Raw genomic sequence first — 13,069 nt, 5'->3', positions numbered from 1 at the left:
AATGCCCACTGTGCACAGTTCTGGGCATCTCTGGCAAACTCTGGACCCCTGGCACCAGGTAAATGGCACAGCCAAGCCCTGCTCCTTTGCCTTCTAAGAAGGCCCATATTAAAGTGCATGGAGGAAAACATATATTGTTTTAAAGACACTGAGGAAAGTGAAAGGACTTGTAAAATCTCCCTCTGTAATGCGTTTCAATGTTAATAGAGTAAAATTTTTCTGAAATGAATAGATGAGTTCAACCTTGACTGGCAGCTTTCACAGTGCTTTCATTTTGAAAACAATCTAATCCTATAGCCCCAGAGTTACTACCAAATGCAACTTAATACTGTACGTGGCACATAAAATTCATTTTTTATTCTTTTGTCAGAAGACAAGACATGGAGAAACCTGGCCAAAACACTATGAGAATGCTTCGTGTTCTCACAGATATTAGGGATAGTATCATGATCACAAAATCATAGCTATGGATAAAAATTCTTCTGAATCCCAGGGGAGAGAAGAATGACTCAGGAAAATAGATGCATTCAGGAGACTCAGTATATTATAAACTACTTTGCATTGCTTTATTTTTTAAGAGAGTCTTCCACCACTTTGGGAACAGTAACATCTAATTTTTTGTGATCTTACAAACTTTTGGTGTAAGAGATTTAATTCAATGTTTCTAAGGTACCTGTCATGCAGCACTGTACTTTGACGCCCTTCTCTGATCCACAACGCCCTCCAGGGGTAATTGCTCTCTCTAAGTTGTATATACTGCTTTAAGCTACAAAATCGTTATTTTGAGCTCTTTATGCAATAAAACTCAGAGAGGTGCATCCCAGATTACAAATATATTAAAATTCGTGGGCCCTACTTTTGGAGATTCTGATTTAACGGGACTAGGGGTGGGGGGAGGAATCTGAATGTTAAGTTCATCTTTACCCCGCAAGTGTCTCTGAAGCAAGTGGCTTACTGAGCAACTGCTCTAGAAGCAGTAACCTACAGGAAACTACAAGAGAATGTCTTTGTTCTCATTCTTATGAAATGTACACTGAAGTATCATGGAAATGGAGCACACCCTCTCCAAATTTCTCTCAAATGTTTCAGAGAGGGAGAGAGAGGGGTAAGACAAACAGGATGAAGCCTAAATGATTGCTGAATCTTAGTAACCCACATATGAGAATTCATCGTACTGTTTTGCAACTTTGCACTGAATTTAAAATTACATCCAAAATACGGGAAGTCCCTGTTGGGATGGAGTTTGTAATTGATACAGGAAAAAGAGAAGAAGGGAATGGGGCACTCGGGGTATCTTAGGATTACAGTGTAGAAACTGGAGGATGGTTACTACTATAGGGGAAACAAAAGCGTAAATGTACATTAAATAGCTTGTGTGTGTGTGCATGTGTGTTCACAGTCATATGTATCTTAATGTGCGTTTTATTCCTATGTATAATACACACATACACAAAATTCACATAATAATGCAATCCTTAAACTCTATTATTTCTGTATTGTAATTATCTTTATTGGATGAGGAGATAAACTCACCATTTTAATTAGTTTTATGCATGTTTTCACGAATATTTATTTTTCATATATATATGTCTTAGTCTGTTCAGGCTGCTATAACAAACTACCCTGGACTAAGTGGCTTAAAAACAACAGAAATTGATTTCTTTTTTTTTTTTTTTTTTTAGACGGAGTCGTGCTCTATCGCCCATGCTGGAGTGCAGTGGGGTGACCTCAGCTCACTGCAATCTCCGTCTCTTGGATTCAAATGATTCTCTTGCCTCAGCCTCCCGAGTAGCTGGGACTACAGGCATGTGCCACCACACCCAGCTAATTTCTTTGTATTTTTAGTAGAGACAGGGTTTCTCCATGTTGGCTGCTCTCAAACTCCTGACCTCAGGTGATCCGCCCACCTTGGCCTCCCAAAGTGCTGGGATTACAGAATTAAGCCAGTGCACCCCCAGAAATTGATTTCTTAGGTTCTCGGAGCTGGGAAGGCCAAGATGAAGTCACCAGCAGATTCAATATCTGGTGCCTGCCACCTAGTTCACAGAGGGCACTTTCTAGCTCTGCCCTCACATGGTGGAAAAGGCAGTGTCTTTTGGTGGCCTCTCCCATAAGGGCACTAATCTCATTGTTTAGTATCACTTTCGGCCATTTGTTCTTCAAATGTTTATTTCTGTCCCCCTCCCTCTATTTTCCCCTTTAAAAATTCAACTATACATGTATTAGGCTGCTTTAAATTATTTCATAGCTCACTGATGTTCTCTTCATGTATTTTTCTAGTCTCGTTTTTCCTATGAGGTTCTTTTTGGATAGCTTTTTGTGTTTTTGTTTTGTTTTGTTTTGTTTTTGAGATGGAGTCTTGCTCTATCGCCCAGGCTGGAGTGCAGTGGTACGATCTCGGCTCACTGAAAGCTCCACCTCCCAGGTTCACGCCATTCTCCTACCTTAGCCTCCCGAATAGCTGGGACTACAGGCGCCCGCCACGATCCCCGGTTAATTTTTTGTATTTTTAGTAGAGACGGGGTTTCACTGTGTTAGTCAGGATGGTCGTGATCTCTTGACCTCATGATCTGCCCGCCTCGGCCTCCCAAAGTGCTGGGATTACAGGCTTGAGCCACCGCACCCGGCCTTTTGGATAGTTTTTACTGGTATGTCCTCAAGTTCACTAATCTTTCTTATGCAATATCTAATCAGCTATTTGTCTCCTTTACTGGATTTTTCATCTTAGACACTGTAGTTTTCATCTAGTATTTTGAAGATACAGTTTTTCCTACGTCTTCCATGTCCATTCTTGATGTGTCCAATCTTTCCTCTCGCTTTTCAAACACATGGAATACAGTCAGATTCACTGCATTAACTGTTTTAATGTCCTGGTCTGCTAATGCTATCATCTTGTCAGCTCTGGGATGATTTTAATTGATTGGTTTTTCTTCTCTGTATGTGTCATATTCCACCAATGATGATACTACCTGATGCAAGTTTTAACTTGCAGGGGGTGCTGGATATTTTTTATTCCTACAAATCGTCAGGAACTTTGCTCTGATATACAATTAAGTTACATGGAAACAATTTCGTATTTTCAAGTATTGCGTGGTTGGACCAGGGGAGTGTGTAGTCTAGGGCTAATTTTGCCTAAGTAATGAGACACTTCTGAGTAGACTACCTTTTGCCTTGTTAAGTTTTCCAGTTGGGGATTGGGGAAAAATAATAAAACAGGTCCTGTGAATGCCTTAGGTACCATTCAACTCAATATTTTCAGATGAATCTTTCGCCAGTCTTGGGTCTTTTCCTAACATGAATATGTCGTCCTATACTCAGTTTAGGACACAAGGGTGGTCTTATTCAGGTCACATGTTTTTTCTTCGTACATCTTCCATGTTTGGAGCTTTGTCCAATGAACTCTAGACACCTTTGCCTCACCAGACTTCAAAGTGTGTCTTCCAAACTTAGAGAGACCACTTGGCTCTCTCTCCGAGTCCCTTCTCCTGTGTTGTGACCTGGAGAATATTCTGTAACAGAAACCTAGGAAAATTTCAGTCCACTTTTTTTTTCCCCCTCATTTTTGGGGGATGACTTTCTTTCTTTGCTTAATGTCCAAGTACGTGAAAAATATTGTATCATGTATTTGTCCAGATTTATTGTGTCATTTCAGGTGGGATGAAAATCCAGTGTTATTTCATCTTTGCCAAAAGTGGAACACTCCAGATTATTTTTGAGTTTTGAGTTTTGATTTTTTTTTATCTCCCAATATTTTAGTTGGGGAGAGAGAATTTTCTGTACCTTTCAAGTTCTATTAAATAGGAAACAAATATCAATCTTTTCAATCCCTTATGTAAACATACAACATTTGTGTCTTCTAAAACCAAGACAAGATAGATTAGATAGATTTTGTTTCATTCTCACTATCATTTATCAAAAAAACTGCTTTATATTCCTGTCTACTTTTTTTCCATTACAGAATTCCTTTGTTGATTAGAAGTTGAGAGCACTCTGCCCTACTCAGAATGTTCCCAATTTGTGAATTTCTTTAAAAATCTGACTTAATTTACATGATGCATTCTTTTTAATTACTATCTTCAAAATTATCACTATTTTATCACCTTAATCTGGTTTGAGATTTAACCTTCGACTTATTACTCTTCAGAAATTCTTAAGGAAAATTCTTCTTTTGGTGTATTGCAAATAATTAATACAATTTAAGCTAACAATAAATGTTTCAAAGTATTTATTCTCTATATTAATCATAATACTTCCTCAAATTTCAACTTCATCGATAGTATTCTCATTGTCATTCTTTACTCTCATAACAGCTAAACACATTAATACGAAGATATTCAAAGGCTACATTTTACCTTCTAATTACATTATAATCATTTCGCTTAAAACACTTTCTGTTTAGTCTGTTTTCTCTTTTTCTTCTGCGAAATATTTATACCTCTGTTTGTAAGTATTCAGTATAATTTTTTTCCCTGTGTTTTACTAAAAACAACAGAGATTTTTCACAAGCATGTAGGCATAAACATTAGAATGACACAAAGGACATCAATAAAGACAATGGGCTCCAGCTTGTGCCAATAACAAAATTTTGTACAATTTCAATAAGGCAGGAACCTGATGATTCCTGTCTATCAGGAAAAAAACTATTTCTGATTCAAAAGTATGTTTGGGAGGCTGAGGCAGGTGGATCACCTGAGGTCAGGAGTTCAAGACCAACCAGACCAACATTGTGAAACCCTGTCTCTACTAAAAAGACAAAAAATTAGCTGGGTGTGGTGGCGGGCACCTGTAATCCCAGCTACTCAAGAGGCTGAGGCAGGAGAATTGCTTGAACCCAGGAGGCGGAGGTTGTAGTGAGCCAAGATAGCATCACTGCACTCCAGCCTGGGAGACAGAGTGAGACTCCATCTCAAAACAAACAAACAAACAAACAAACAAATATATATATATATGTACACACACATATATATGTATGCTCAGTCTACCTTGTAACCTCTATGTTGTCACCTTGCCACTATCCATTTAACAAATAATTTAAGTACCCGCTATTAACTTGGCACAATTCTAAAATACTGATTAAGATACTGATACTTAGCTGATTCTAAAACACTAATACTTAGGATTAAGACACAAAATGATCTACTTTAAAACATTTGATATATCTTGAAAGATATAGAGCATTAAAATGAAAAAAGAAAAACTAGCTCCAAAGAATTTTTCCTGCAGGCTTTATTCCAAATCTCCTAGAGATGATTTCTTTCAGGTAGGGTTGCTAGATAAAATATAGGACATTCAGTTAAATTTGAATTTTAGATAAATAATAGATTATTTTTGTACCAATATTTCTCAAATATTGCATGGGACACAAACTAAAACAAGCAAGCAAGCATGCATTTGTTATTTAACTTTAAATTGAGCTCATCAATCTGTATTTTTATTTGATAAAGAGAGATAAGGTTATGTAACTTGCCCAAGGTCACAGAACCAGTAAGTGATAGAGCAGAATTCCAACTCAGAAGCCCAGCTCAGTGTCTACACATGCATCCAATATAGTTTACTGTTTCTCCTTTAGCAGTCGATGGGTGTTATCCCAATGTTATACGATACTCTTTAAAACAACAATCAAATGTGTACGTTCAATTCCCTTGTGAGTTCTAAAATTCAACTTCTATTGCTTTACATTATTTTTACAGAGAATTTATATTCATAAGTTTCTAATCATGCCTTTATTTTCTCATGTTGGATTTCTACTATCATTAGCATCTTAAAACACTTTTAAGACTCGGACAGACAGAGCAGAGTACCGAGGCTTGCATTGTGAATTCTAGCTCCAAATGAATGGCAAGAACAAACCAGCAATCCCGAGAGGACCCACAGACCCTCTGAAGGAAGTGGACTGCTTCTGCAGGACCCTGAAATACTTTGAGTGCCCCAACTGCAGAAGTGGGAAAGGGAGATCCTCTCCCAAACCTACCCCCACTGGGGAAACTGAAGGTCTGTTTTTGGGAGAAGCTTCCAACCTTACCTGGAGCTAAGTCAATTTAGAAAGCCAAGCGAAACACAGGGGTAGAGGAAACAGAAAGAAAGGGCCTAGGAGCCTGCTGGGTCCCCAAGCAAGCCATTCCTGCCTAGCACCAGAGGGATCCATTGGGAGGGCGGCCAGAGGAGCCGGGAGTAAAACTCCACAGGGAGGAGGAAATCTCCAGCTGAACTCTGTAACAATTTGAACTGCGTGAGAAGCTTCCTGTCCAGAACTCAGGGGAAGGCATGAATCCGGTGTGCAGACTCCACAGGCCAAAGAAGAACTAAGCCCTTTTCTTTCGCAGATTGGAGAACTAGCCTGGGTCAAGTTCTCAAGCCTGGCTTGCCCACCACCTGGAAACATATAGGGTGCTGTTAGGGGGACATGGTGGGCATGAGACCAGCCCTTTGGTTTGCATGGGAGCTGGGTGAGGCCTGTACTGCTGGCTTTCCCCCACTTCCCTGACAACCTGCATGACTCAGCAGAGGAAGACATAATCCTTCTGGGTACACAGCTTGTTGACCTGGGAACCTCACCCCCATCCCCCATAGCAGCCGCAGCAAGACCTGCCCAAAGAGAGTCTGAGTTCAGACATGCCTAGCCCCACCGCCACCTGATGGTCTTTCCCTACCCACCTTGGTGACTGATGGCAAAGGGCATATAAGCTTGGGAGTTCTGTGGTCCCTCCAACCACTGGTTCCTCTCCATACTATCAAAGCTGATGCTCTCTGGAAAGCACCACCTCCCAGCAGGAGGCCAACCAGCACAAAAATAGAGCATTAAACCACCAAAGCTAAGAACCCTCACAGAGTGCATTTCACCCCACTGCCACCTCCACTGGAATGGTGATGGTATCCACAGCTGAGAGACCCACAGAGGGTTCACATCACAGGACTCTGTGCAGACAACCCCCATCATGGGCCCAGAGCCAGGTAGACTTGCTGGGTGGCTAGACCCAGAAGAGAGACAACAATCACCGCAGTTCAGCTAACAAAAAGCCACATCCTTAGGAAAAGGAGGAGAGTACTACATCAAGGGATCATTCCACAGGACAAAAGAATCTGAACAACAGTCTTCCCTATGACAAAGGCTATCCAAATGAATAGGAACCAGAAAACCAACTCTGGCAATATGACAAAACAAGGCTATTTAACACCCCCCAAAAATCACACTAGCTCACCAGCAATAGATCCAAACAGAGAAGAAATTCCCAGTTTACCTGAAAAAGAATTCAGGAGATTAGTTATTAAGCCAATCAGGGAGGCACCAGAGAAAAGTGAAGCCCAGTGCAAGGAAATCCAAAAAAATGATACTAGAAGTGAAGGGAGAAATACACAAGGAAATAGATAGCATAAAGAAAAAACAATAAAAAATTCAGGAAACTTTGGACACACTTATAGAAATGCAAAATGCTCTGGAAAGTCTCAGCTATAGAATTGAACAAGTAAAAGAAAGAAATTCAGAGCTCAAAGACAAGGTGTTCAAATCAACCCAATCCAACAGAGGCAAAGAATAAGAAAATATGAACAAAGCCTCAAAGAAATCTGGGATCATGTTAAATGACCAAACCTAAAAATAATTGGTGTTCCTGATGAAAAGAGAAATCTAAAAGTTTGGAAAACATATTTGGGGAAATAATAGAGGAAAACTTCCCAGCCTTGCTAGAGACCTAGACCTCCAAATACTAAAAAACATAAAGAACACCTGGGAAATTCCTTACAAAAAGATCATTGCCTGGGCATGTTGTTATCAGGTTATCTAAAGTTAAGATGAAGGGAAGAATCTTAAGAGCTATGAAACAGGAGCACCAGGTAACCTACAAAGAAAAGCCTGTCAGATTAACAGCAGATTTCCCAGCAGAAACTCTACAAGCTAGAAGGGATTGAGGCCTTATCTGAAGCCTCTTCAAACAAAACAATTATCAGCCAAGAATTTTGTATCCAGCAAAAATAAGTATCATATATGAAGGAAAGATACAGTCTTTTTCAGACCAACAAATGCTGAGTCAATTTCCCACTAACAAGCCACTGCTATAAGAATTGCTAAAAAGAGCTCTAAATCTTGAAACAAATCCTGAAAACACATCAAAACAAAATCTCTTTAAAGAATAAATCACGCAGGACCTATAAAACAAAACTAAGAGTTAAAAAGCAAAAACAAACAAGCAAAAAAAGAAAAGAAAAAAAAAACCACACACAGTACACAGGCAAGAAATAGCATGATGAATGTAACAGTACCACACATCTCAATACTCACATTAAATGTAAATGGCCTCAATGCTCCACTTAAAAGATATAGAACTGCAGAATGGACAAGAACTCATCAACCAACTATCTGCTGCTTTCAGGAAACTCACCTACCACATAAGGACTCACATAAACTTAAAATAAAGGGATGGGAAAAGACATTTCATGCAAATGGACACCAAAAGCAAGCAGGGGAAGCTATTCTTGTACCAGACAAAACAAAATTTAAAGCAACAGCAATTAAAAGAGACAAAGAAGGGGATTATATAATGGAAAAAGGCCTTGTCCCACAGGAAAATATCACAATCCTAAACACATATGCACCTAACACCGAAGCTCCCAAATTTATAAAACAATTACTAATAGACCTAAGAAATGACATAAACAGCAACACACTAATAGTGGGGAACTTCAATACTCCACTGACAGCAATAGACAGGTCATCAAAACCAAAAGTCAACAAAGAAGCAATGGATTTAAACTATCCCATGGAACAAGTGAACTTAACAGATATATACAGAACATTTCATCCAACAACTGCAGAATACACATTCTATTCAACAGCGCATGAAACTTTCTCCAAGAGAGACCATATAATAGGTCATAAAATGAGCATCAATAAATTTAAGAAAATTGAAATTATGTCAAGCACTCTCACAGACCACATTGGAATAAAACTGAAAATAAACTCCAAAAGGAACCTTCAAAACCATGCAAATACATGGAAATTAAATAACGTGCTCTTGAGTGAGCATTGGGTCAAAAATGAAATCAAGATGGAAGTTTAAAAATTCTTCAAACTGAACAGTAATGATGATACTACCTATCAAAACCTCTGGGATACAGCAAAGGTAGTGCTAAAAGGAAAGTCCATAGCCCTAAATGCCTACATCAAAAAGACTGAAAGCATGAACTGACATTCTAAGGCCACACTTCAAGGAACTAGAGAAACTAGAACAAACCAAATCCAAACCCAACAGAAGAAAGGAAATAACCAAGATCAGAGCAGCGGTAAATGAAATTGAAACAAACAAGCAAAAAGGATAAATAAAACAAAAAGCTGGTTATTTGAAAAGATAAATAAAATTTATAGACTATTAACAACATGAACCAAGGAAAGAAGAGAGAAAAACCAAATAAGCTCATTAAGAAACAAAACAGGAGATATTACAACTGACACCACTGAAATACAAAAGATAATCCAAGGCTACTATGAAAACCTTTACACACATAAAGTAGAAAACCTAGAAAAGATGAATAAATTCCTGGAAAAATACAATCCTCCTAACTTAAATCAGGAAGAATTAGATACCCTGAACAGACCAATAACAAGCAGTGAGAATGCAATGGTAATTAAAAAATTACCAACAAAACAAAGTCCAGGACCAGTTGGATTCACAGCAGAATTCTACCATTCAAAGAATTTGTACCAATTCCTTTGATACTATTGCACAAGACAGAGAAAGAAGGAACCCTCGCTAATTCATTCTATAAAGCCAGCATCACCCTAATACCAAAACCAGGAAAGGACATAACCAAAAAAGAAAACTACAGACCAATACCTTTGATGAACATAGGTGCTAAAATCCTTAAAATACTAGCTAACTGAATCCAACAACATATCAAAAAGATCATCCACCATGATCAATTGGATTTCATACCAGGGATGCAAGGATGGTTTAACATATGCAAGTCAATAAATGTGATACACCACATAAACAGAATTGAAAACAAAAATCACATGATCATCTCAATAGATGCAGAAAAAGCATTCCATAAAATCCAACATAGCTTTATGATTAAAACTCTCAACAAAATTGGCATACAAGGGGCAGATTAAAACTCTCAACAAAATCGGCATACAAGGGGCATGCCTTAATATAATAAAAGCCATCTATGACAAACCCGCAGCCAACACAATACTGAATGCGGAAAAATTGAAAACATTCCCTCTGAGAACAAGACAGGATGCCCAATCTCACCACTCCTCTTCAGCATAGAACTGGAAGTCCTAGCCAGAGCAATCAGACGAGAGAGAAATAGCGAACATACCAAATTAGTAAAGTAGAAGTCAAACTGTCACTCTTTGCTGACGGTATGATTGTTTACCTTGAAAACCCTGAAGATTCCTCCAGAAAGCTCCTAGAACTGATAAAAAGAATTCAGCAAAGTTTCCAGATACAAGATTAATGTACACTAATCAGTAGCTCTTCTATACATCAACAGTGACCAAGTGGAGAATCAAATCAAGAACTCAACCACTTTAACAATAGCTGCAAAAAAAAAATTTAGGAATGTTTACATAACCAAGGAGGTGAAATGCCTCTACAAGGAAAACTATAGAATGTTGCATAAAGAAATCATAGATGAGACAAACAAATGGAAATACATCGCATGCTCATTAATGGGTAGAATTAATATTGTGAAAATAACCACAGTGCCAAAAGCAATCTACAAATTCAATGGAATCCTCATCAAAATACCACCATCATTCTTCACATAATTAGAAAAAATAATTCTGAAATTCATATGGAATAAAAAAGAGCCTGCATAGCCAAAGCAAGACTAAGCAAAGAGAACAAATCTGGAGGCATCACACTACCTGATTTCAAACTACACTATAAGGCCATATAGTCATCAAAACAGCATGGTAGTGGTATAAAAATAGGCACACAGACCAATGGAACAGAATACAGAACCCAGAACTAAACCAAAATTCTTAAGAGCCGACTGATCTTTGACCAAGCAAACAAAAACATAAACATAACCCTTTCCAATAAAAGGTGCTGGGATAACAAAAACAAAAACATAACCCTTTTTGATAAGTGGTGCTGGGATAATTGGCTAGCCACCTGTAGCAGAATGAAACTGGATTTTCATCTCTCACCTTATACAAAAATCAACTCAAGATGAATTAAATACTTAAATCTAAGATCTGAAACTAAAAATTCTGGAAGATAACATTGGAAAACCCCTTCTAGACTTTGGCTTAGGCAAGGATTTCATGACCAAGAACCCAAAAGCAAATGGAATAAAAACAAAGATAAATAGTTGGAACTTAATTAACCTAAAGAGTTTTTCCATGGCAAAAGGAACAGTCAGCAGAGTAAACAGACAACCCACAGAGTGGGAGACAATCTTCACAATCTATACATCTGACAAAGGACTAATATCCAGAATCTACAACCAACTCAAACAAATCAGTAAGAAAAAAACAACCCCATCAAAAAGTGGGCAAAGGATATAAAGAGACAAGTCTCAAAAGAAGATATAAAAATGGACAACAAACATATGAAAAAATGTTCAACATCACTAATGATCAGGGAAATGCAAATCAAAATCAAAATGCGATACCACCTTACTCCTGCAAGAATGGCCATAGTCAAAAAATCAAACATCAGTAGATGTTGGCATGGGAACACTCCTACACTGCGGGTGGGAATGTAAACTAGTACAACCACTATGGAAAACAGTGTGGAGATTCCTTAACCAACTAAAAGTAGAACTGCCATTTGATCCAGCAATCCCACCACTGTGTATCTACCCAAAGGAAAAGAAGTCATTATATGAAAAAGATACTTGCACATCCATGTTTATAACAGTACAAATCACAATGGCAAAATTGTGGAACCAACCCAAATGTCCATCAATCAATGAGTGGATAAAGTAGCTGGTATATTTATACAGTGGAATACTACTTAGCCATGAAAAGGAATGAATTAATGGCATTTGCAACAAGCTGGATGAGACTGGAGACTATTATTCTAAGTGAAGTAGCTCAGGAATGGAAAACCAAACATTGTATGCTCTCACTGATATGTGGGAGCTCAGCTATGAGGAAATAAAGGTATAAGAATGATACAATGGACTTTGGAGACTTAAGGGGAAAGAGGGAGGGGACAAGGGATAAAAGACTACAAATATGGTTCAGTGTATACTGCTTGGGGTTGATGGCTGTAACAGAATCTCACAAATCACCACTAAAGAACTTACTCATTTAACCAAATACCACCCGTACTCCCAATAACTTATAGAAAAATTTAAAAATAATTTAAAAAACACTTTTAAGCAATTGTAACAGATTCTGGTAATTCTTTTCCAATCAGTGGTGCCAAACTACACTGTTATGCCCTCCAGAGAAAGGCCAACAGGAACACGCCTACGGTGAGGCAGGTTAGGCTTAGCACTCATTATAGCAAGGGAAAGCACACTGTGGGCTATCTTTGTAAAAGGGAGAAAGAAATAATCTATTACAAGTTTGAGGTTTTGGTCAGTTGGCTAAAGGAGTCTAGGAAACAGGAAATTGCTTTAGATTGGATGTTGTCATAAAGCAAGGGCAATGGTTGAGTATTTCAATAAATCTTATTTCTCTATAGGGGAAATTGTCATGGGGATAAGGCTGTAAGTTGTGAAGGAGTAGCATTCACTCATTTTGACTAAGAGAGGGGATATATGGTATTCTGTAGAAGGCATAGTTAACTTGTGTTTATCCTTGATGAGACAAAATTATGAAGTAGGCCTACCCTGTCTCATTTTTTCGTGATCTAAAAGTAACCTTGTCTGAGGTTAGTATTCTGTGAGATTGGTTAAGTGTAATAAAAGAAAAATGACCTCGCTGTGGATGCCAGGTCAGTTTCTGCATTTCAGGAATTGGGATCTTTAAAATATTGGTATTTTTTAAATATACCAATTAAAATACCAATTTTAATATATATCAATTTTAAAATATTGATTTTAAAAAATATATCAATTAATATAACAATTTTTTAAATATACCACTATTCTAAAGCTACTGGATATATAC

The sequence above is a fragment of the Papio anubis genome, chromosome 4 (assembly GCF_008728515.1).
Source record: "Papio anubis isolate 15944 chromosome 4, Panubis1.0, whole genome shotgun sequence".
NCBI lineage: Eukaryota > Metazoa > Chordata > Mammalia > Primates > Cercopithecidae > Papio > Papio anubis.
The sequence above is the reverse complement of the archived record's forward strand: the minus strand, read 5'-3'. Positions refer to the sequence as shown.